This window comes from Mirounga angustirostris, unplaced genomic scaffold (assembly GCF_029215605.1).
Source record: "Mirounga angustirostris isolate CCGP_5_RB_7025 unplaced genomic scaffold, mMirAng1.0.hap1 SCAF_1, whole genome shotgun sequence".
Classification (NCBI taxonomy): Eukaryota; Metazoa; Chordata; class Mammalia; order Carnivora; family Phocidae; genus Mirounga; species Mirounga angustirostris.
Window position 1 is genome coordinate 201504591 of NW_026991709.1, and position 11049 is coordinate 201515639.

Here is an 11049-nt window from a genome sequence, read left to right on the forward strand (position 1 = left end):
GTCTGCCTTCGGCTCAGGTCATGATCTCAGAGTCCTGGGATCGAGCCCCGCATCGGGCTCCCTGCTCCGCGGGAAGCCTGCTTCTCCCTCTCCCACTCCCCTTGCTTGTATTCCCTCTCTCACTGTGTCTCTCTGTGTCAAATAAATAAAATCTTAAAAAAAAAAAAAAAAGGGATGCAAAGGGGTGATGTAGCTACACTGAAGATCCAGTCTGATGAGGACTGGCTACAAAAGGACATGAGGGAAAGTGTGGGGGTAATGGGGGTGGCAGTTTCTCTGGGAGCAAATATTTGTCAAAACTGATCAGCAGTTCCCTTCAAATGTGTGCATTTTAGTGTAGGTCAATTGCATCTCAGTAAAACTGATTTAAGAAGAAAAAACACTAATTAAGATTTCCAGTATTTTTAAGATAGTCTGTGACTCATTCTAAGCAATGCCTGGTTTACAGAGGCCAGACTTCACCCTCCTGCTATTTTCAGGGTTTCTATTTGAAATGCAAACCCTTACCTGTGGACACAAATACTTTGGGAGGCCTAGTGACAGCAGAAGTCTTTCCTTACAAGAATCACTTTTTTTTTAAAGATTTTATTTATTTATTTGACAGAGAGAAAGAGAGAGAGAGAGTGCACAACAGGGGGAGCGGCAGGCAGAGGAAGAGGGAGAAACAGGCTCCCCGCCCAAGCACTGAGCCTGATGCTGTGGGGCTCAACCTCAGGACCCTGGGATCATGACCTGAGCCAAAGGGAGAGGCTTAACAGACTGAGCCACCTAGGTGCCCACAGAATCACTTTGAAGAACAACGACAACAAACACCTAAGATTCATCATTTGGTATCAGCTGACCAATTGCCCTTCATTTCTGCTGGCAAAAACAAAACAAAACAAAACAAAAACAAAAACAAAGAATTGTGAAAGTTTTAATTAGAAGGAATGTTAAAGATTATCTGGCGACCAGCCCATTCATTTTACAGTTGCAGAAACTGAGGCCCAGCTGAAGGAAGGACAATGGGGAGATATGTTCTTCAGAGGCGATTCTTCCAGTCAGGGGTTACACCTTCCCAGAAATCTTCCTCACTTCCGCCTGAATGGCAACCTAGTGATATTTCAGCAGATAGTCTCTTTGAGAAGGACCAGTTACAGAGATGTTTCAATAATGAAGACAAAAGTGCCCTATACCTTTTAAAAAAAAGTCTAGTGTCAAATCAGTCCAGTATACCCAGGATGAAGTTGTATCTTCAATTATGTTTTCCTTAAATAACATGGATAGCAAACCCCTTTCGAGATAATGAAGTCTCTGTCTTTGGTGTTTAAAAAAAAAAAAAATCAATCTAATTTATTTTCTCCAGGCCAGAGACATCGATTTTTAAGATAAAAATTTATACTTGCTGCAGATGCTGCAATCACGGACTTCTTGCACAAATAGATCAAGATGTTTCTATCTGTCTTCAGATCCTTGCCAAGAGTTGAGCAATAATTGAACATGACATCACATCTGCTTTGGTCTGCATGAAGAATTTTAGCACCAGTGGCACTAAACTGTGTGGTATTTATTCTGCTGGGTGTCCAACTCAATTCAGTTATGTCAACTCACTCCTATGGAATACATCCGATGTGGAAGACATGGTGCTAAGGCTAAGTGTGGGTGGAGAAGCAGCTGCCCTGTGAAGAGCTAGAAGGAAAGGTTCAAACATGTGGCAGGTGGGGTGGGGGGCGGGGGAGATTACAAACCTTAGGTGATGATAGCATTCACCCATTCATTCAACAAGTGGGGCATGCTTTCTTGAGCTGCTTAAGATACTTCTAAACTAGAAGAGGAATGTTATGTGGGGCTGAGGCTGGAGGGGCAGTAAGAAAATGTGATGAGGACTCTTAGGCAATTTTCATTCAATTTTCCCAATTCGGAGCTTTTGTTTCTAGCATTGCTCCCAAGGCAACAGAATATATTGCAAGTTACTTACATTAGCAAACAAGCTACATTAATCTGTAAACCAATTAAAGCATATTGCAATGATTTCCTAGCAATATCCTTTAACTAATAACTTACATTTTGGATGCTTTAAAAAGAAATCATGCACTGGGGCGCCTGGGTGGCTCAGTTGTTAAGCGTCTGCTTTCAGCTTGGGTCATGATCCTGGGGTCCTGGGATCGAGCCCCACATCGGGCTCCCTGCTCAACGGGGAGTCTGCTTCTCCCTCTCTCTGCCTGTTGCTCCTCCTGCTTGTGCTCTCTCTGTCAAATAAATAAATAAAATACTTAACAAAAAAGGAAAAGAAATCATGCACTGTATCATGGTCCTCAACAATGCTGATGGCCAGAGCAGCTAGAAGGTTATAGATTCTGCACCTATAAGAGACAGGCTCACCTCAAGATTTAATCTTGATCCAAACCTTTGCAGAGAGAACTACTGTTTCTTTAGTAGCAACCTAATATTTTTCTCACCTGAAGGGGAAAGGAAACCCACAATCAAGCCACTGAGAAAAAATAAGTAAATAAACACATAACCAAACAGGCTCAGTTGGAGAGGGTGGCACTCTGGAGTATTTTTTTTTTTTTTTAAGATTTTATTTATTTATTTGACAGAGAGAGACACAGCGAGAGAGGGAACACAAGCAGGGGGAGTGGGAGAGGGAGAAGCAGGCTCCCCGCTGAGCTGGGAGCCCGATGCGGGGCTCGATCCCAGGACCCTGGGATCATGACTTGAGCCGAAGGCAGACGCTTAACGACTGAGCCACCCAGGCGCCCCTGGAGTATTCTTGATCCACCTCAGCATACCCAGGGTTTGGGGTGGAAAGAGTGGACACTTCTACGATGTTTCAGTCCCTTCTCAAGTTTCTGAATTGACATATTTCAAGTCCTCTTTCCCCGGTTCTTTAAGGACCCAAACAGGAAGAAGGTTTTGAAGATAATGGCTACACTAGGGATGAGCTTCTGCAGAACAGACACCATCCTTGGCCCTTCTCTGAACAGATGCTCCAAGATGCTGCATAAGCCATGACATGAGGAAGGGGGAAGGGAATCACGAGCTTTGTCGCTTTGGCTGGTCAAATTCTTCCAGCAAATCCCAATGAAAGAGCTCTTGCCACAAAAGGACCATTACATATAGGACTGCTGGTGCTCAGGGCACATCTTCCTCCCAGGCATCTCCAAGAGCTGCCTCCCAAATGCCAACAACAACAAAAAATCCCCATCCAAAGATCCTGGGTTACCTCAGCCCCTTATCTTTCCAGATCTTTCTACTTCATAAGGTAAAGCTCTCATCCTGGGGCTGTGAGGCAAGAGCCCTGAGGCCAGACATGCAGACCCTTCCTTCCTCCTCATCTCTCAGGGGAGAATGACCAGGTCTTGAGGCCTATGTCCAAACTGTCCCTGCTCTCCATCCTGCCTCCTCCCACTTCCAAGCCACGATTTTAAACTATGAAATGGACCACGGTGAGGACAACTGGTGCAAAAGATGCCTGGGCCTCAGAGGCCCAAGGGGTGAGAAAGACCCTGAGGCTTGGAGTAGAATACCCTGCGGGCGACGCCTAAGGGAGGGGAGGGAGCTTGAGACCAAGGCGGAGCGACGATGCGGCGGAGGCTAGGCTGTGAGGGTGGGGAAACGGATGCGGCAGGGGCGTGGCGTAGGCGGGGACTTGCTGGGGAGGGGAAGGGCAGGAAGGGGGAGGAGCCGGGCGGCACGGGGCCAGGCGGAGCCGGGAGGGGCGGAGCCGGCAATGGTAGGGCGTGGCGGGGGCGGAGGGGCGGAGCCGGGCTGGGGCGGAGCCAGGTTGGGGCGGGGCTGGACGGGGTGGAGCGGGGTCCGGCGGGGGCGGGGTCATGCGGGGGGCTGGACGGAGGGGAGACGGGGCGGTGCGAGACGGGGCGGGGCCATGCGGGGGGGCGGGATCGTCGGGGGCGGGGCCGGCGGCCGTTGGCTGGATCTCACCAGGCGGTTGGCGCCGTTGGTCTCGCGAAGTCGGGTCGGTCCTCGGCCCTCGGCACGCCCGCCCCTCCGCACACAGCCGAGAGCCGCCCTCTGGTCAGGGTGGGCCAGCACCGAGGAGGCCGTGAGCCCCGCTCGGCCCTGCCCGCAAAGGAGCCTTGCACGTGGGCCTCCGGGTAGAGGGCACTGATCGGAGCGCAGAAGCGCGTTGAAGGCACGTTTGAGGCCGCGGCGGCGCGCGAGTGAGGAAGCTGCCAGGACCCCAGTCGAGGACGTGGGCGGGTGGAGAACGAGCCCGTGTATCCGTGAAACTGTGCCACGGGCTTGCCGAGTGAGTTTCTGGCGAACGTCTTCACCGCTGAGGACACGAGAGGTTTGCTCTAGCAGACCCCTCACCTCCCGGTTTGGGCCCGCTCTTTTGCGAGGGGGGTGAGCATGCATCTCCCTCCCACAGTTAAAGTCCGCAGCTCGGAAGGGTGGCGGGGCGCGAGGGCGGCGGGGCTTCGGGACCCTCCAGCCGGGCGCAGCTGGGAAGTGCGGAAACCCTTCCAGGCACCTCTCTGGCGCTCGTCTTCGAGCTCGCGGCCCCTTTCGTCTCGTCCCTCCTTGAAAGTGTCTGTGTTCCGAACTGCTTCCTCTCACCCGTTCGAGGTTGGGCTGTTAATTTTGGCCTCTTGAGTCTCTGGAAGGCCACCCTCGTTATTGATGTGTTGTTTCTCTTGAAAGGCCTGTACATTTCTAAATTGGTGGCTGCTCGGAGAACCCAAGGTGGAGTCTTGGGTAAAGGCTGCTGTGAGCCTGGGCCCTGGCACTTGCTCTGGAGTCCAGCTTCCTTCTGACACATAAAGGTAAGGGGAACCCTTGTCCATCTGGGGCTCCCGCTTCAGCTTACACTCAGCGGGGGACTTTGAACTCCATTCCCGGGGGTGGATGACCCTCTCCTCTTCTCCCTGACCCCTCTCTCGGTGCTTATATGCCCAATCTTGCCAGCCCGGCACCATTTCTCCCCAGATCTGTTTTCCCTTGGGTGAGGAATACTTCAAGGGCAGAGGATTCCCATTCAGGATGAACTTGGCCTCCCCTTTTCTCTGTCTTCTAGGTTCCATGTACAGCTCTGTTTCCCTCTGATGTTCTTAGCTCTTCTCTCTCCCTGAGATGATCAGACTTTCACCATCATGTTCTCTGTACCTTCCATCTTTCCCTCACCCTGCCAGTTCCTCCCAGCCACTAGAAGTGCTTTTTGTATGCCGGCCATTGGGCCCACTTGTTCTCATCCTTGACTTGTTTAAAACTTACTTTGCAGACCTCTGAAGGATACATGTAGCTCCACTTTTGTATGAGTTGTTCAAAGCTGCAGAGCAACTAGTTAGAATTGGAACCAGAGTCAGGAGATTCATCTACACCTCAGCTGTATGTATGAAGCCTTTTCTTTTCTTTTCTTTTTTTTTTTTTTTTGGTCATTGTCTTGCCTTCAGTTTCTTCTCTTTTTCGCTCATAGGATGGATGCAGCACCTTGGAAACAGGCCCAGGAGCTGAAGTCCCAGGACAGGCCAGGACTTGGCCACCTGTGGACCACCTGTCTCTGCCCACAGCCAAAGACCACCAGGAACAAAGTTGGATTTACTGATTTGTTGCAGTGAGGGAGACTGCATACGTGTCTAGATGAGGAGTCCAGGGGCATCTCAGTCTGAAGGTGTTACAAGGGAGTTAGAATAGAACTTGTGTTAAGGACTGTGGGGTCAGTTTCAAGAAAGCAGGATCCATTCTATGATTGGGTATCTCAATTTTTATATAGAAGCTGAGACAAAAACAGCGGAGCTGAAGCTGTGGTTGGTAAAGAGACAGCCATCACTTGCGTTAGCTGGGAGTGGGGGATGTTGGTGGGTTTGGGGGTTTACACACTGGCCTTGATTTTGTCTGCCCTCAGACATGACTGTGGAAGACCTTGCCTGATGTGATCCGTGAGATTGGCTGTATTCAGCAGCAGAACTTCGCAGTCTAGCTGTGAGCCCCAGGCTGGTCGGAGCCTGCTGCCAGGGACTACTTTTCTCTTTCTCACTGCAAAGGCAAAGCCTTGACCTTCAAGTTGCAGCCTTCTCTCTATCCTAGTCTCATATCTTCATGGTGGGATAAGGATCATCCCATTGGAAGAGGAAGAAGGGATGGATGAGAATAAGGAGGGGGATTTGGGGTGGGGGGTGGGGGTGGGGATAGCAGCTTAGCTTAGAGTATTCATATCTCTGTCACCTGAACAGATCCAGGGTTCCCTTTATCTGGATAGAATGGAATTCCAAAGCCATGTTGGCAAGGGCGGCCAGCGGGGGGGCGGCGCGGGGAGGAGGGGGAATTAGGATACCATTGCTGTGCAGGTGCCTTCTGAATTATTGGAGGAAGTCCCAGTAAAAGGGGTAGGGAAGGCAGTAAGAAATGGCCATTCTTAGTACAGATAATCCTGACTTAGAAATACAGTCCACTCTCAGGAAACCTAGGGAGCGTGATCATACATCCCAATTTTCTGTACTAAGTATTATCACTATTCGATTACCTGGGATGTAGTTTTGCTACAAACAATCCGGGTTTATACAAGTCCATTTTTGTAGTGAAGGGAATCCATTACTTGTCTGATCCTCTGAGGAGCAGACAGCAAAATGGGATTAGAATTGCAAGAGGGTTATTTGGGGAAACACCTGTGAGGGATCAAGGGTTTGAGGGAGCAGGAACAGGCAGGGGGAGCCCTCTGCAATACAGGCCCAGCCCCCCTGCTTAAGCAGAGAGGGAGAGAAGGACTGAGGAGGAAGGGCCCCAGGCCACAGGCCGCAGTGCAATTCTGAGAAAATCTTGGCCAGGCCTCTGGGGACTCTGCAGGCTGAACTTCCCCATTAGAGTTGTCCCCATGGTGGCATTGGTGGGAAGGGTGTGGCACCGGGGCCCCTGCCGAGCCCCTCTGCCGTGCTCAGTCATTGCCCAGAGGCAGCCAGGGGCAGCCTGGCCTCCTGTCCCGGAGGGGTGGGGGTGCTGGCAGCTGAGGCCCACTCTCTTGTAGCCACATCCCCTGGGGGGGCCCACGGAGCCTCCTCGGCAGCAGCACTGAGTCATTGAACCAGTTTAAATCCTCCTAGAAGCAGGAGCCAAGATGGGATTAGACATGCAAGAGCTTTATTGAGGGAGATGGTCGTGAGAATTAAAGGGGGGAAGAGGAGGGGGGAAACCCCTACACAAATGTGGTACAACCTGTGTACTGCTGGTGAAGAAATAAACTCACAGAAGAGTGTTTTCTTTAAAAAGCCTCCCTGAAGTCACGTGCACTGAATGTTGGCTTGGGAAATACGGTTTCTTTATAAGTCCCTGAATTTGGAACATCAGACAAATAAGGTCTGCCTCAGCTATTTTTTGCACGGCTCTTTTCTGTGAGGGCTTCGCTGGGACCCTCTTCTCTCACTGCTTCTTAACCTCTCAGTGGTGGGGAGGGGCTGATTTTGCAGACTTGGGCCGTGGCAGCCGCAACCGGCCCTGCGGGCATCTAGTGGGTGGATGTCAGGGGTGCTGATGAACGTGCGGCATTGCACAGAACGGCACCCACAGCAAAGGGTTATCCGGCCCCAGATGTCGGTAGTGCTGAGGCTGAGAAACTGCCCTACCGATCCTCTTCATCCTCTTGCAAGGAAGCCAGCAACATGGGCTTCGTGGGGAGACCCCCAGGGCCTGGGGCCTCCTGGATGGAGATGCTCCTCCGGAATCAGCCTCAGAGCAATAGAGCTGCAAAAAGCCTAGTATTCTGCTGAAGGCCAACCAGCGCTTCCTTTCTATTTAAATAGCGAGTTTTTGTTTAACAAAGGTCCCAGGCTCCCAAGAGATTTCCAGAGGTGTAGGTTAAAGCACATGAAATGCCTTATATAAGTTACAGAAACTCATGACAGAAAGTAAAATGCTTGAACAGTTGATCCCAAGCAATATGCTTTATATGCAGTAACATCTGAGATGTACCCACGCCCGCCCTGACATTCTGTCTGTTGCATTTAGAATGTAATTTGAAACTTTCCCAGCCCATCTTGCTGAAAATCTACCGAGTTTGGGGGACTCTCTCTAAAATTTTCCCTATAAACACTGGCTGAAAAACATGGAGTTCGCTTTTTCTCCTTCCCGTTGACCCTGTTTGTGTTTTGTGTCCCAGCCAATATGACAAACAGCACCAAGGGAATTCCAGGGCGCAGATGTCAGGAGCCCTGTGTTGGAAGAATGGAACCCCACATTCCCATGTGTGTTCACTTAGTCTTTACCAAGGGAATGTGTTAGCACTGAGCACCAGAGATGCAGGTGACTTTGCCCTGGACTGCAGGGCATGGACATAAAAATGTCAGCGCATGGTAAGTGTACTTCCGCCCCTTTCCAGGCTCCGCCCACCGCTACCCTGTCATTTGCCCTGGGAGCCTGACCAGACAGACTGCATTGCCTGGACCTACTGCCGGCTGCCTTTCAGCTGGGTGCACCCAGTGGGAAGAAAGCACCCGCCAAGCTGGGGGGAGGGGGAAGGGGGAGGCCCGCAGAGGCAGGTGTTAAGATATTTCTCCCAGTCACCCTCTGGGCGCTGGCCTGCATTTTCTTTTTTTTTTTTTTTTAAGATTTTATTTATTTATTTGAGAGAGAGAATGAGATAGAGCGAGAGAGCATGAGAGGGGGGAGGGTCAGAGGGAGAAGCAGGCTCCCAAGGAGCAGGGAGCCTGATGCGGGCCTCGATCCCAGGACCCTGGGATCATGACCTGAGCCGAAGGCAGACGCTAAACTGACTGAGCCACCTGGATGCCCCCATATCTCTCTAAATATAGGGGTCCTCACCATGGTTTCGGAGGCTGTAAAATGGACCAAGCAAGCTGCAACTGTGCAAAATAACCTTAATGATCCGTGGGGAAAATTACGACTGACCTTTCAAAAGGTTTGTGAAAACATTACTGTTGCTAAGAGAAAAAGTAGTACAAATATTAAATACACTAATTTGAAACATTACAGACATTGAGAATCAAAGTATTTCTTTGGAAAGTCTTGCCAGGAGGAGTTTGAACAAGTGCCTTGCCTGTTCCTAACTCCCATCTATATTCCAGTTTCTATCACGTTTCATTGCTTTGCTGCATTTTCCTCTTTATTGGCCAGTTCCCTGTTTGTTATCCATCTTTGTAAAATGTCCCCTGAGTTCATCCGTGGGAGACGAGGCACCACAACTGCATGCTTTGCTGTCTGTGCTGCATGAACTGAGGGACCGATATGCAGTGGCCAGTCACCTACTGTCTTGGAAAGAGGTGACATGACTGGTCACCGATCACACTGTGTGTCTGCTGTTCACGTACTGATTTCTGGACTAAAGGGCTAGCAGTCCAACTAGACCTTCACAAATGAAGCTTTCTGCACTTGCTCACAGTTACTATACCAGTGTAACTGAAATTTTAACCAGCTTGTTGGGGGCCTGGCGTAATTTAAAACAATTGAGATTAGTGATAATTGAAATTCACCTAGATCAGACCGTGCAAAACGAGGGCTGCCGGTCGAGGGCTGCCAGTCGTCCTTCCTTATAGTCCTTTGAACCCAGTTGGATTCTGCTTCCTGCTGAGACCATAACTGATACAGTGTGCAACTAACTCTCCAGGGGAGTGAAAAAGAAAGCTTCACAGAATGCAGCCAGGGTCGGCCAAGATATGCCCTGTGCCTTCTGACTCCAGACCAGCAATGACTTGTTCTACCATCCACACAAGGGCAGGCAGGAAGCACCTTCTAGATCTGCCCTGGGAGTCGACTGACCCAAAAGTAAGGCTGAGACGGCTGTGCTTAGGAACTAGGAATTTGTTGGAAAAGGAGCTAGGGCCTGACCCAGCTGCCCAACTGAAAACAAGCTTCTCCTGTTGAAAGACCCACAGCAGCAAGTTTTTGGGAACCAGATGAATGAATCATCATTCCTTCTTCAGAATCACTTAATTCTGCCTCTAGCTTCTAGTTCCCTCCCACGGTCAAGCTCTGGGTCTGCAGTGGCTCCATGCTTCAACTACAAACTGCTAGTTACCTACTATTTGCCGTTTCTTCCTTAAAGAGGTTTGATTTTATTTGAGGAGCAAAGGTACCTACCTAAAGGGTTGTACTTCTCAGCCTTCTATGTAGATAGGCATTTCACAAAGTTCTGGCCTATGAAATATAAGGAAAAGAGAAGGCTTCTTAAAGGAGCCCATTCTCTCATTTTCTTTTACTTGATGCCTGGAATGTGGATAATAATGGCTGGTGCTCCAGCAGCCATTGTGGACCATGAGGTGACCTCAAAGATAGAAAGTACACACTAGAATGGTAGAATGGGAAAATAAAAGGAAGTTTGAATCCCCTATGACCATAGAGATGCCATACCAGCATTGGACTATCTACCTCCAGATTTCTGTCTTAAGGCCCTGTTATTTGGGATTTTTCCATTATATGCAACCAAATCTAATCCTAACTAGATAAATATGCCTACTTCCTACTGAAATTAACTTACACCAAGTCCTTCAAATTGAGCCTCTACTTCCTGTGAAAATCAATATAAAACAAGTAACCAGGGCGCCTGGGTGGCTCAGTTGGTTAAGCGACTGCCTTCGGCTCAGGTCATGATCCTGGAGTCCCGGGATCGAGTCCTGCATCGGGCTCCCTGCTCAGCAGGGGGTCTGCTTCTCCCTCTGCCCTCTTCCCTCTCATGCTCTCTGTCTCTCATTCTCTCTCTCTCAAATAAATAAATAAAATCTTAAAAAAAAAAAAAAAACAAGTAACCAAACTTATTTTGGTCAATACTGATGAGTGTGCATGGTATCACGGCTCAAGGCTTAGAATGGTAGGAAATGCAGACTGAGGCAGACCAACGAGGAAGATATTCTGGAGCTGAATGTGTTGGGGGCCTGGCGTAATTTAAAACAATTGAGATTAGTGATAATTGAAATTCACCTAGATCAGACATAAAATCCTAACCTAGTAGCCAGTGGTTCTCAACCACTATTGCTTGTTATCACCTGGAGAGCTTCAAATACCCCCGGTGCCCGGTTCCAATCCCCGGAGATTCGGATTTAATTAGTCTAGCATGTAACCTGGGCATTGGATTTTTTAAGTACTTCAGGTGATTCTAATGTC

At 49.5% G+C, this 11049-nt stretch overlaps 2 long non-coding RNA genes across 2 annotated transcripts; one reads left to right on the forward strand and one right to left on the reverse strand.

Moving 5' to 3' along the window:
- Positions 1-247: 247 nt before the first annotated feature.
- Positions 248-2598, reverse strand: LOC135365513 (uncharacterized). Its single transcript, XR_010413460.1, has 3 exons — positions 2362-2598; positions 2044-2228; positions 248-1668 (listed from the first exon to the last, which is right to left on the reverse strand). It is a non-coding gene; the product is annotated as an uncharacterized LOC135365513 (long non-coding RNA).
- Positions 2599-3917: 1319 nt separating this feature from the next.
- On the forward strand, positions 3918-10534 carry LOC123833882 (uncharacterized). The gene is made up of 4 exons (XR_006788361.3): positions 3918-4252; positions 4648-4769; positions 5225-5331; positions 5420-10534. It is a non-coding gene; the product is annotated as an uncharacterized LOC123833882 (long non-coding RNA).
- Positions 10535-11049: the final 515 nt, after the last annotated feature.